The 10,608-nt window shown below is 41.6% G+C and overlaps 1 non-coding gene across 1 annotated transcript; it reads left to right on the forward strand.

Moving 5' to 3' along the window:
• Window positions 1-896: 896 nt before the first annotated feature.
• On the forward strand, window positions 897-1,000 carry LOC132648174 (U6 spliceosomal RNA). The gene has a single exon (XR_009586551.1). It is a non-coding gene; the product is annotated as a U6 spliceosomal RNA (small nuclear RNA).
• Window positions 1,001-10,608: the final 9,608 nt, after the last annotated feature.

The following is a 10,608-nucleotide window of genomic DNA, read 5'->3' on the forward strand; positions in this document are numbered from 1 at the left end:
CTGAATAGGACCATATCTGCTTCAGGAATTAAAAGTCAACAACTGACAAATGGTATCTCATAAAACTAAAAAGCTTCTGCAACAGCTGAAGAAGAAGTCAATCAAGTCAAGACAAAACCAACAGAATGGGAGATACTCTTTGCGAGCTATACATTTGTTAGAGGATTCGTATCCAAAATATAGAAAAAGCTCAAAAAACAAATAATAAAGAAAACAAACTGTAGGCTTAGATTTTTCTCACCTAACCTACTACATTTAAGGTTCTTAAACACTTATACCTCCCTCCCACCCACTGCCCAGAGATAGGGGAGAAATGTTATTAAATGGTGGCTGTAGACCTTTTTGGAAGTAGTTCCTCGGATGAGCCCACTCTTCATTGCCCGGATATTAGCAGTCCAGTCCAAACGCCAACACTAAGCAACAACATGAATCAGCCCGACTCAGAAGATTGGGACAAGTCGGCAAAAGCCACAAGACTCAGTTGGACTGCCCTGAAAACTTCCCTGCAATGTTTCTCTCTGCGAAGTCAAATACAGAAGCACAAAGATCAGCGCAGTGATACTGATCCAAAAAGTAATGTCTCACTGTCCATGGGTTTCTATCTATCTCCTGTCCTCAGAGTCCACCCGTGGATGTTTTCAGCTGACCAAAGTCACACTACTCACTCAAGACAGCTCACAGCAAAACATCACATGCCCTCTCCCAAGCCAGCCTCCACCAAAACATCACATGCTCTCTCACAAGACAGCTTCTAGCAAAACATCACATGACTCAACTGAGTCTTCAAGGAAACCAGAAACTTCCACTTCAACAAATAACCCAGTTTAAACGTGGGTTACAAATATGAACAGAGACTTCTCAAAAGAATAAGTTAAAACGGCTAAGAAATATCTTTAGTGCTCGCTTCGGCAGCACATATACTAAAATTGGAACGATACAGAGATTAGCATGGCCCCTGCTCAAGGATGACACGCAAATTCATGAAGCGTTCCATATTTTTTCTGATTGGCCTGCGCTTTGAGGGAGGGAAGGATTGGCCTCCTGAGGGAGGGGAGCAGCCTTACCAGGCCACAGAAGATGACAATCAGCCACTCCTGATGTGATCTGATAGACTAAGATCAGAAGGAAGGAGAGGAGGACCTTCCCTATCAGTGGACTTGGGGAGGGGCATGTGTGAAGAAGGGGAAGGGAGGGTGGAATCCGGAGGGGAGGAGGGAGGAGCTTATGGGGGGCTTCAAAGTGAATAAAGTGTAATTAATAAAAAAAATTAAAAAAGAAATATCTGTAAAGGTGTTAAATATCCTTAGAAATGAAGGGAATGTAAATTTAAAAGCTTTGAGATTTCATCTTACCCCCATCAGAATAGCTAAGGAAACAACTGACAATAAATGCTGGTGATGATACAGGCAAAGAAAGACCCTCATTTATTCTTGGTGGAACTGCAATCTTGTACAGCCATTATGAAAATCAATGTGTATAATTCTCAGAAACCTAAAAATATATCTAATCCTAACCCTAACCTTAACCCCTAACCCTAAACCAACCCTAACCCTAATCTCTAACTCTAACCCTAACCTAACCCAACCCTAACCCTAACCCTAACCCTTAACCCCTAACCCTAACCCAACCCTAACCCTAACCCCTAGCCCTAACCCTAACCCAGCTATACCCCTTCCTAGCAAATGCCCAAAGGACATCCTACTCCACATGCTTCCTCAGCCATGATCACTGCTGCTCTACTTACAATAGTGAGGAAACCTAAATGTTCTTCAACTAATGGATGGATAGCAAAAATGCAGTACAGATACACAACAGAATTGTATTCAGCTTAAAGGAGAAGGAACTGAACGATTCTGTAAAGTGCCCTTGTTTGGTAGGACCAAGGAGTAGTGCCAAAGAGAAGTGAGTGACTCAATGTGCTGATCCAAGTCTTCCTTGCTTGAATAGGCTACAAAGAGAAGACCAAGATCATCAAAGATGCTTTAAGAAGTGAGGCGCAAACAGGTCCCCCAAAGTTCCCACTTGTCCCAACAAGTGAGCCTTGGGGTGTGAGTTGCATCAACCCAGACAAATGGACTCTGAGACACCCTGCTCAGTGAGCACCTTTGCCACCACGCATGACAATTCTCACACTCCAGTCTCAGCCTTGCAGATAAAGCTGAGAGCTCTGGGATGCAGTAGTTACCTTTGCTTGTTTCTTTTTCAACAATTCCTATTACCTGAGACTTCTCTGAATAGGTAATAGGCTACTTATATCCCCGAGGATATAAAACAAAGGCCAGGATTATTCATGTGGTCAATAAATGAGCGCTAAACCCTTGCTGTGGTTCTAGCAAAAATAAAACAAAAATTTCTTGTGCTCCTGGATTTTATATATCCCTGAGGGTATGCTCAATAAATAACTATATAAAAATGTGTCCTGTTAGAGTTTGGGAGAGAGGTATGGAATATGCATAAGAACAGGGATCGGAGTGTTTTCTTAGAGTGGAGATTTTAGCTGAAAACACTGTGTGAGAATTTTAATGGGAAAAAGAAGGGATATATTATTAATGATAATCACTGTTTGGGGTATTTTTTAATACACCCTCAAAGACTGGAGGAGGATAAGGGAAATCTCACACTCTCTGAAAGAATAATTTCCAAATCCCTAAGGAAACACATTTATTCTCCTCTGTAATTAATAGTAATTTGATGGGAATTTTTTGGAAAAGAATGAGTGGGAATATCTTTGATCTGTTCAACCAGAGGCACATAAGACAAAATGAACACCCACATTCTAGTCTGAAATCCATCTGTTTTGTCCTGAATTGCTATTCAAACTTTGGTTTTTTGATTGACTTAGTCCTCCTGAATCACTCCTCCAAACATAAAAAAAATTTAGCCAGTGCCTTATTTTGTGTCACTATGCCACTTAAAATTCATATGATTTTTTTCAACTACCATCTTACATCTTGTGGGAGATGCACAGTTCTCCTTGGGAATATTTAGACTTTTGAGGTTTCCATGACTCTTGTTACCTCTGGCTCCAATTTCCAGCTTTCGCTAAAGTTTCTGCTCTTGCATTTTGTGTCTTTGGACTGTGTGCCTTTATTCTTTTACTGGTGCCTCATCATTACCACATTTCCAAACTCTTAATACAAACACAGACTTCATCCCACTCCTAAAAAACATCTCTTAGGGATAAACATTTACTGACAAAGATGACATATTGCTAGAAAAAAAAAATTTAGCAGCTAGCCTAAATTTAGGCATTACTCTTTTCTACTTTTTAGCAAGTTCTCTAAGAATCATTTTCCAGTTAAAAACCCAAATTTTTATAAATAGACCATAAACCCCCCACTTTCCCTGTCCACCCCATCATGCCACCTTTGGTCTCCACTATTTGCTTACTGTTGCACATTTGTTTAAGGAAATACTTAACATGTCTCTCTCTTTCCTCCTTCCAAAAAATCCCCAAATGTCTAATCTTTCCTTCTAAGTAGTCTATTAAGCTGTTTTCCTCCAAACAAATATAATTTCTTCCCTTGATAGAAAAAAAAAACTAACAGTAAATTTTAACTTTCTATTTCCTACATGAAGAAACTCTGAAAACATATCTAAGCTGTTTTGAATGAAATGTTGTGACCCTCTCAATATAAACCTCTCATTTTCTTGCTCAAGTGGAAAAGCATTGTGGGTCTCCCGCCACCGTCACCACTACCACTGTGATGGCGTTTTAATAACAGACAGTCATCTATTCATGTATCATGTTCCTCTGGTTAGCTAGAAAATGGAATGGCAATGCATTTCTTTAAATTGCATTTGGCCTAGCTTAAAACAAGGGCAATTTCAAAGCTAGGTCTGTATGTTAAGAGGCTTCCTCTGTGGGAAAGTAGTCAAGGATAGCCGCAATCACAGCGAGTCTCCACTCTCAGGAAGTGCTGTGGCACAGTGTGAAATTGAAAATAAAGAGTATTTTCAACTGTTCGGCATTGTATGTAAACACTTGGCATCATTAGCGGGCAGAGCTGTGGTGTGGAGCAAGCTAGGAAAATGTCATTTCCATATGGATTTATATTTCACTGTCTCTGAGAATTAAGCTCATCTTTGACATGTGCACAAGTATGGGCTTGCATGTTTGTATGCATGTGCCAATGGTTACCCACATGGACTGGATAAAAATTAGAATTCTCTGCAACTCATAATGCTGAAAAACTCTTAAAGGAACTCAATGTAAGTGTCCATTCCACCTGGACTGTGGAGAAAAGCAGAGAGCATCAAAGGCCATCAATTTTGAGTTAGGAAATCCGAGTTATTAAAAAGCATAATCAAAACGTGTATGAAGTTGAAGAATTATATATTATAAATAAATCTAAGAAGAGGAGGAGAAAGGTAAGGTAGAAACTGTGATGGGCCCACAGCAAACTTTGGACTTAAAGCAGCCTGGTTTCCCTCATCACCCTACACACCATTTGAGAGGGATGTGGGGCCATTTCTACAGTGTATGGGGAAAAAGGACAGATTTGGGAAATGAAGTGGGTTCTGCCCCTTAATCTTTGTCTTCTGGATCTCTTAAAGAGCAGAGCCCACTATTAACAGTAGCTGCCAAGAGAGCCAGGCCATGAAACTCAGTGGATCTGAGCGCTTCCACCTGGAAGTAATGTGACACGCATGAGCTAGAACATGAGAGGTAAGTGGACCACTTCCAGAAGGTGACCTTGGAAGCACAATGACCCAGTAATTCTTTCATCCAAGGTAGCCAGGGACAAGAGCACTGATGGGTGTGTGCTGTGGGGGCTCAGCTTATGTCTGGTGGAAGATGTCAAAATCATCAAGCACTTCACATGCCTCAGCAATGCCAATGGATGGTAAAGGACACTGCATTTTACTGAGTGACATTAAAGAAAGAGAAGACCTATTTTATGTGTGTAGGTGTTTTGCCTACATGCATGTCTGTTCACTACATGTGTGGCTGGTGCCTGTGGAGGCCATAAATGTTTCCTGGGGCTGAAGTTACAGACAGTTGTAAGAAGCCATGTGGGCACTGAAAATCAAACCCAGGTCCTCTGAAATAGAAGCTGAGCTGCTGAGCCAGCTCACCAAGCCCGAGGCTTCTTTTAGTATATATCTATGGGCTCATCCAATTCAAGGAGTACAAATAAGGATAGTTTGGAAGCTCCAATCTTGGAGTAGAATTCTACTTTTTTATAACTCTTTTAAAATTTTTATATTAATTACACTTTATCCACTTTGTATCCTAGCCATAGCCCCCTCCCTCATTCCTTCCCAGTTCTACCCTCCCTCCCTCATTTCCTCCCATGCCCATCCCCAAGTCCACTGATATGGGAGTTCTTCCTCCCCTTCCATCTGATCGTAGCCTATCAGGTCTCATCAGGACTGACTGCATTGTCTTCCTCTGTGGCCTGGTAAGGCTGCTCCCCTGTCATGGAGAGGTGATCAAAGAACCAGCTACTGAGTTCATGTCAGAGACAGTCCCTGTTCCCTTACTAGGGTACCCACTTGGATACTGAGCTGCCATGGGCTATGTCTGAGCAGGGGTTATAGATTAACTCCATGAATGGTCCTTGGTTGTAGTATCAGTCCCAGAAAAGACCCCTGGTTCTGTTTGGTTCTGTTGCTCTCCTTGTGGAGCTCCTGTCCTCTCTAGGTCTTTCTATCTCCTCCTTCTTTCATAAGATTCCCTGCACTCTTCCCAAAGATTGTCTATGAATCTCAGCATCTGCTTTGATACCTTGCTGGGTAGAGTCTTTCAGAGGCCCTCTGTGGTGGGCTCCTGTCGTGTTCCCTGTTTTTTCCCTCTTCTGATGTCCATCCCATTTGCCTTTCTGAATGAGGGTTGATCATCTTACCTTACTACAAAAAAGAAACAAAGCCTTATAGGCTTTTGTAGTAAGACCTATGAATGGGTTTCTTCAGTGTCTGCTGTTATGTCCCCCTTTTAGTTTCTGATTTTGCTGATATGGATTGTTTCTCTCTGTCTTTTAGTTACTTTGGCTAAGGGTTTATCTATCTTGTTGATTTTCTGGTAAAACCAGCTCTTGGTCTCATTGATTCTTTCAATTATTTTCTTTGTTTCTAATTCATTGATTTCAGCTCTGAATTTGATTTTTTTCTAATCGTCTACTCCTCTTGGGTGTGTCTGCTTCCTTTTTTTCCCTCTAGAGCTTTTAGGTGTGCTGTTAAGTTGCTTGTATGAGATGTCTCAAACTTCTTTCTGGGCACCTAACTTTCCTCTTAGCACTGCTTTCATTGTGTCCCATAAGTTTGGGTAAATTGTGCTTTTATTTTCATTGAATTTTAGGAAGTCTCTAATTTCTTTTTTCATTTCTTCCCTAGCCAAGCTGTCATTGAGGAGAGAGTTGTTTAGTTTCCATTTGTATCTAGGCTTTTTGTTATTTCTGTTGTTGTTCAGGCCATGGTGGTCTGATAGGATACAAGGGATTATTTTAATCTTCTTGTATCAGTTGAGGTTTGCTTCGTGCCTGACTATATGGTCAATTTTTGAGAAGGTTCCATGGGGTGCTGAAAAGAAGGTATACTCTTTTGAATTAGGGTGAAAGGTTCTATAGACATCTATTCAGTCCATTTGATTTAGGACCTCTGTAAGTGCCATTATTTCCTTATTTAGCTTCTGTCTAGATGATCTGTCCCTTGTTGACAGTTGATTGTTGAAGTCTTCCACTATTAAGGTGTTGGGATCAATGTGTGATTTAAGCTTTAATAATGTTTCATTTACAAATGTAGGTGCTCTTGTACTGGGGGTATAGATGTTCAGGATTGTGATGTTCTCCTGTTGGATTTTTCCTTTGATGAGAATGAGGTGCCCTTCTTCATCTGTTTTGGATTAATTTTGGTTGAAAGTATTTTATTAGATATTAGGACAGCTACCCCTGCTTGTTTTCTGGGTCTGTTTGTTTGAAAAACATTTTTCTAGCTCTTTACTCTGAGGTAGTGTTTATCTTTGTTGCAGAGGTGTGTTTCTTAAATGCATCAGAATGTTGGATCCTGTTTCTGCAACCATTCTGTTAGTCTGTGTCTTTTCATTGGAGAGTTGACTCCATTTCTGTTGAAGGATAATAGTAACCAATGAATGTTAGTAACTTTTATTGTGGTGTTGGTGTTACTGTGTTTCAATGCTTGTTTTATTATTTTTGTTGTTGTTGTTGTGAAGTTATTTATATTCCATGTTTTCTTGGGTGTAGTTGTTTTCATTAGATTGGAGTTTTCCTTCTAGTATCTTCTGTAGAGCTGGGTTGCTGTGAAGATATTGTTAAAGGTTGGTTTTGTCATGGAATATTTTGTTTCCTCCATCTATGTTGCCTGAAAGCTTTGCTTGGTATAGTAGTCTGGGTTGGTGGAGTTAAATTCTTTTTTTTTTTTTTTAATCTTTTTCTTTTTTTTTTTTTTTCAATGCAGTTTATTCAGGAACATTGAACAATCCTCGGACCCCGGGGAAAGCCAGCCCACAGCTTAAATAGCCTCTGGGTAGCCAACCCAGGCGTGCCACGGGGGCAATGCAGATAGGTCCACATACATGGAAGCAAGCCAGATCCTCGGCCTTAGCCAAATGTGGAGTTGTTCGTGACAGAGAGCACTCACCATCGGGAAGGTGGAAGGCGGAAACCAGCTCCATCTTTAAGGCATAGCATTCCGCAGCTCTCTACAGTTCCCCCTTTTTGTTTTAGACGCATCAGGCAAGAGTAGAGGTCTGATCTCTGATATTAGAAATAAATTGGGACTTTGTACTGATGTTCATTTAGGTGTCATCCACCCAAAGAGCATCAGACCAGTCCGATACCTTTTTCTCAGAGGCGGGACCTGGGGCATCAACCCGCATGCAATCAGACATGCTCTTCTCTGGGTCCAAAGCGGCTGACCCTGAGTGCAGTGCTTAGCCTCGCATCCTGAGCGTATCATTTTAGCTTTTTATGGTATCCAACCATGCTTGGGGAGAATGTCCTGCTTCAATGGCTGTAAAGGCCTGAATGATCATGGCTGCATCACACTGTTGTGAGACTCTAATCTTGCATATATACCACAGGCAAACCAAGGAGACCAACACCAGAAGGCCTGCTAACACTCCCATGCCCGCCCATTCCTTCAGATGATTCATGGCTGCAGCAATCCATGTTGATAATCCTGTGGCTAGTCCTGCGTCCACTCTGGTAGAATTTACTGTGACAATGGCCACTCTCAGCTGCTCCATCGTAGTATCGAATTCTCCAGTCCAATTACCTAAAATATAGCTCAACAATTGTTTAGACAGATTTGCAGCGCAGGAAAAATTCTCATGTTGTATGCTAGTGACACAAAGTCCAGCATACTTTCATTGACAGCCAGGTTGAGCGATTTGCCATAGGGTATCAATTTGCTCCTGCAAGAGGTCAATCCTCTGATTGAACACCATCAAGCTTCCTTTTAGTTGAGCATTAATTCCTTTATGTACAACTAAGGCATGAGCTACATTGGCTAAATGATTATTCAGGGTCTGAGCAGTCTGCCCAGTATGACTCATGGCTAATGCCCTGGTGGTAGCTCCAACAATCTTAAGTTGTACTATAGAGCAACAGTTTTAAAAACTGCATGGTACTGGCATAGAAACAGAATGGTGGATCAATGGAACCGAACAGAGGACCCAGAAATAAACCCACACACTTATGGATACCTGATCTTTGACAAAGACGCCAAAACCATACAATGGAAAAAAGATAGCATCTTCAACAAATAGTGCTGGTCTAACTGGATGTCTACATGTAGAAAAATGAAAATAGATCCATACTTGTCACCCTGCACAAAACTGAAGTCCAAGTGGATCAAAGACCTCAACATAAACCAGACACATTAAATCGGCTTGAAAAAAAAGTGGGAAATACCCTAGAACTCATTGGTACAGGGGGAAATTTCCTGAACAGAACACCAACAGCACAGGCTCTAAGAGCAACAACCAATAAATGGGACCTCATGAAACTGAAAAGCTTCTGCAAAGCAAAGGACACCGTCATCAAAACAAAGCGACCACCTACAGATTGGGAAAGAATCTTCACCAACCCTTTATCTGACAGAGGACTCATATCCAGTATATATAAAGAACTAAAGAAGCTGAAAAGCAGCAAACCAAGTAATCCACTTAAAAAATGGGGAACAGAGCTAAACAGAGAATTCTCTGTAGAGGAATACCGAATGGCAGAGAAGCACTTAAAGAAATGCTCAACCTCATTAGCCATTAGGGAAATGCAAATCAAAACAACCCTGAGATTTCACCTTACACCCATGAGAATGGCCAAGATCAAAAACTCAAGTGACAACACATGCTGGAGAGGTTGTGGAGAAAGGGGAACCCTTCTCCACTGCTGGTGGGAATGTAAACTTGTACAACCACTCTGGAAATCAATCTGGCGCTTTTTCAGACAACTAGGAATAGCGCTTCCTCAAGATCCAGCCATATCACTACTGGGCATATATCCAAAAGAGGCTCAAGTACACAAAAAGGACATTTGCTCAACCATGTTTGTAGCAGCTTTATTTGTAATAGCCAGAAGCTGGAAACAACCCAGATCCCCTCAACTGAAGAATGGATGCAGAAATTGTGGTACATCTACACAATGGAATATTACTCAGCAATGAAAAATAAGGAAATCATGAAATTTGCAGGTAAATGGTGGGATCTGGAAAGGATCATCCTGAGTGAGTTGTCTCAGAAGCAAAAAGACACACATGGTATATACTCACTCATATAGACATACAACATAGGACAAACCCACTAAAACCTGTGCATCTAAAGAAACTAAGCAAGAGAGAGGACCCTAACTAAAACGTCCAAACCCCATCCAGAAAGGCAAAGAGGATGGACATCAGAAGAAGAAGAAAACAGGAAACAACCTAGGAACCTACCACAGAGGGTCTCTGAAAGCCTCTGCCCTTCAGACTATCAAAGCAGATGCTGAGCCTGATGGGCAACTGTTGGGCAGAATGAACGGAATTTTAGGTAAGAACTGGGAAATAGTAAGAGCTGGAGAGGACAGGGTCTCCACAAGGAGAGCAACAGAACAAGAAAATTTGAACATAGGGAACTTCCCAGAGACTCATACTCCAACCAAGGACTATTCATGGAGATAACCTAGAACCCCTGCACAGATGTAGCCCAGGGCAGTTCAGAGTCCAATTGGGTTACATAGTAATGTGAAGAGGGACTGCCTCTGACATAATCTGATTGGCCTGCTCTTTGATCACCTCCCTCTGGGGGGAGGAGCAGCCTTACCAGGCCACAGTAGAGGACAATACAGCCACTTTTGATGTGAACTGACAGACTAAGATCAGAAAGGAGAGGAGAACCTCCCCTATTAGTGGACTTGGGGAGTGGCATGCAAGCAGAGGGAGGAGGAAGGGTGGGATTGGGATGGGAGGAGGGAGGGGCTTATGGGGGGATGCAGAATGAATAAAGTGTAATTGATGAAAAATTTAAGAAAAAAGGGAAAAAATAATTTAAGAACCTTAAATTACTTTCAAAATTGGAGGAAAACATGGAGTTAGTCAATTGGCATGGAGCACATCTCGCCCCTGGGGGCAATGGTCTCCTGAACCTACTCAGACCTCGGACACCACCACTGC

The sequence above is a fragment of the Meriones unguiculatus genome, chromosome 15 (genome assembly GCF_030254825.1).
Source record: "Meriones unguiculatus strain TT.TT164.6M chromosome 15, Bangor_MerUng_6.1, whole genome shotgun sequence".
Classification (NCBI taxonomy): domain Eukaryota; kingdom Metazoa; phylum Chordata; class Mammalia; order Rodentia; family Muridae; genus Meriones; species Meriones unguiculatus.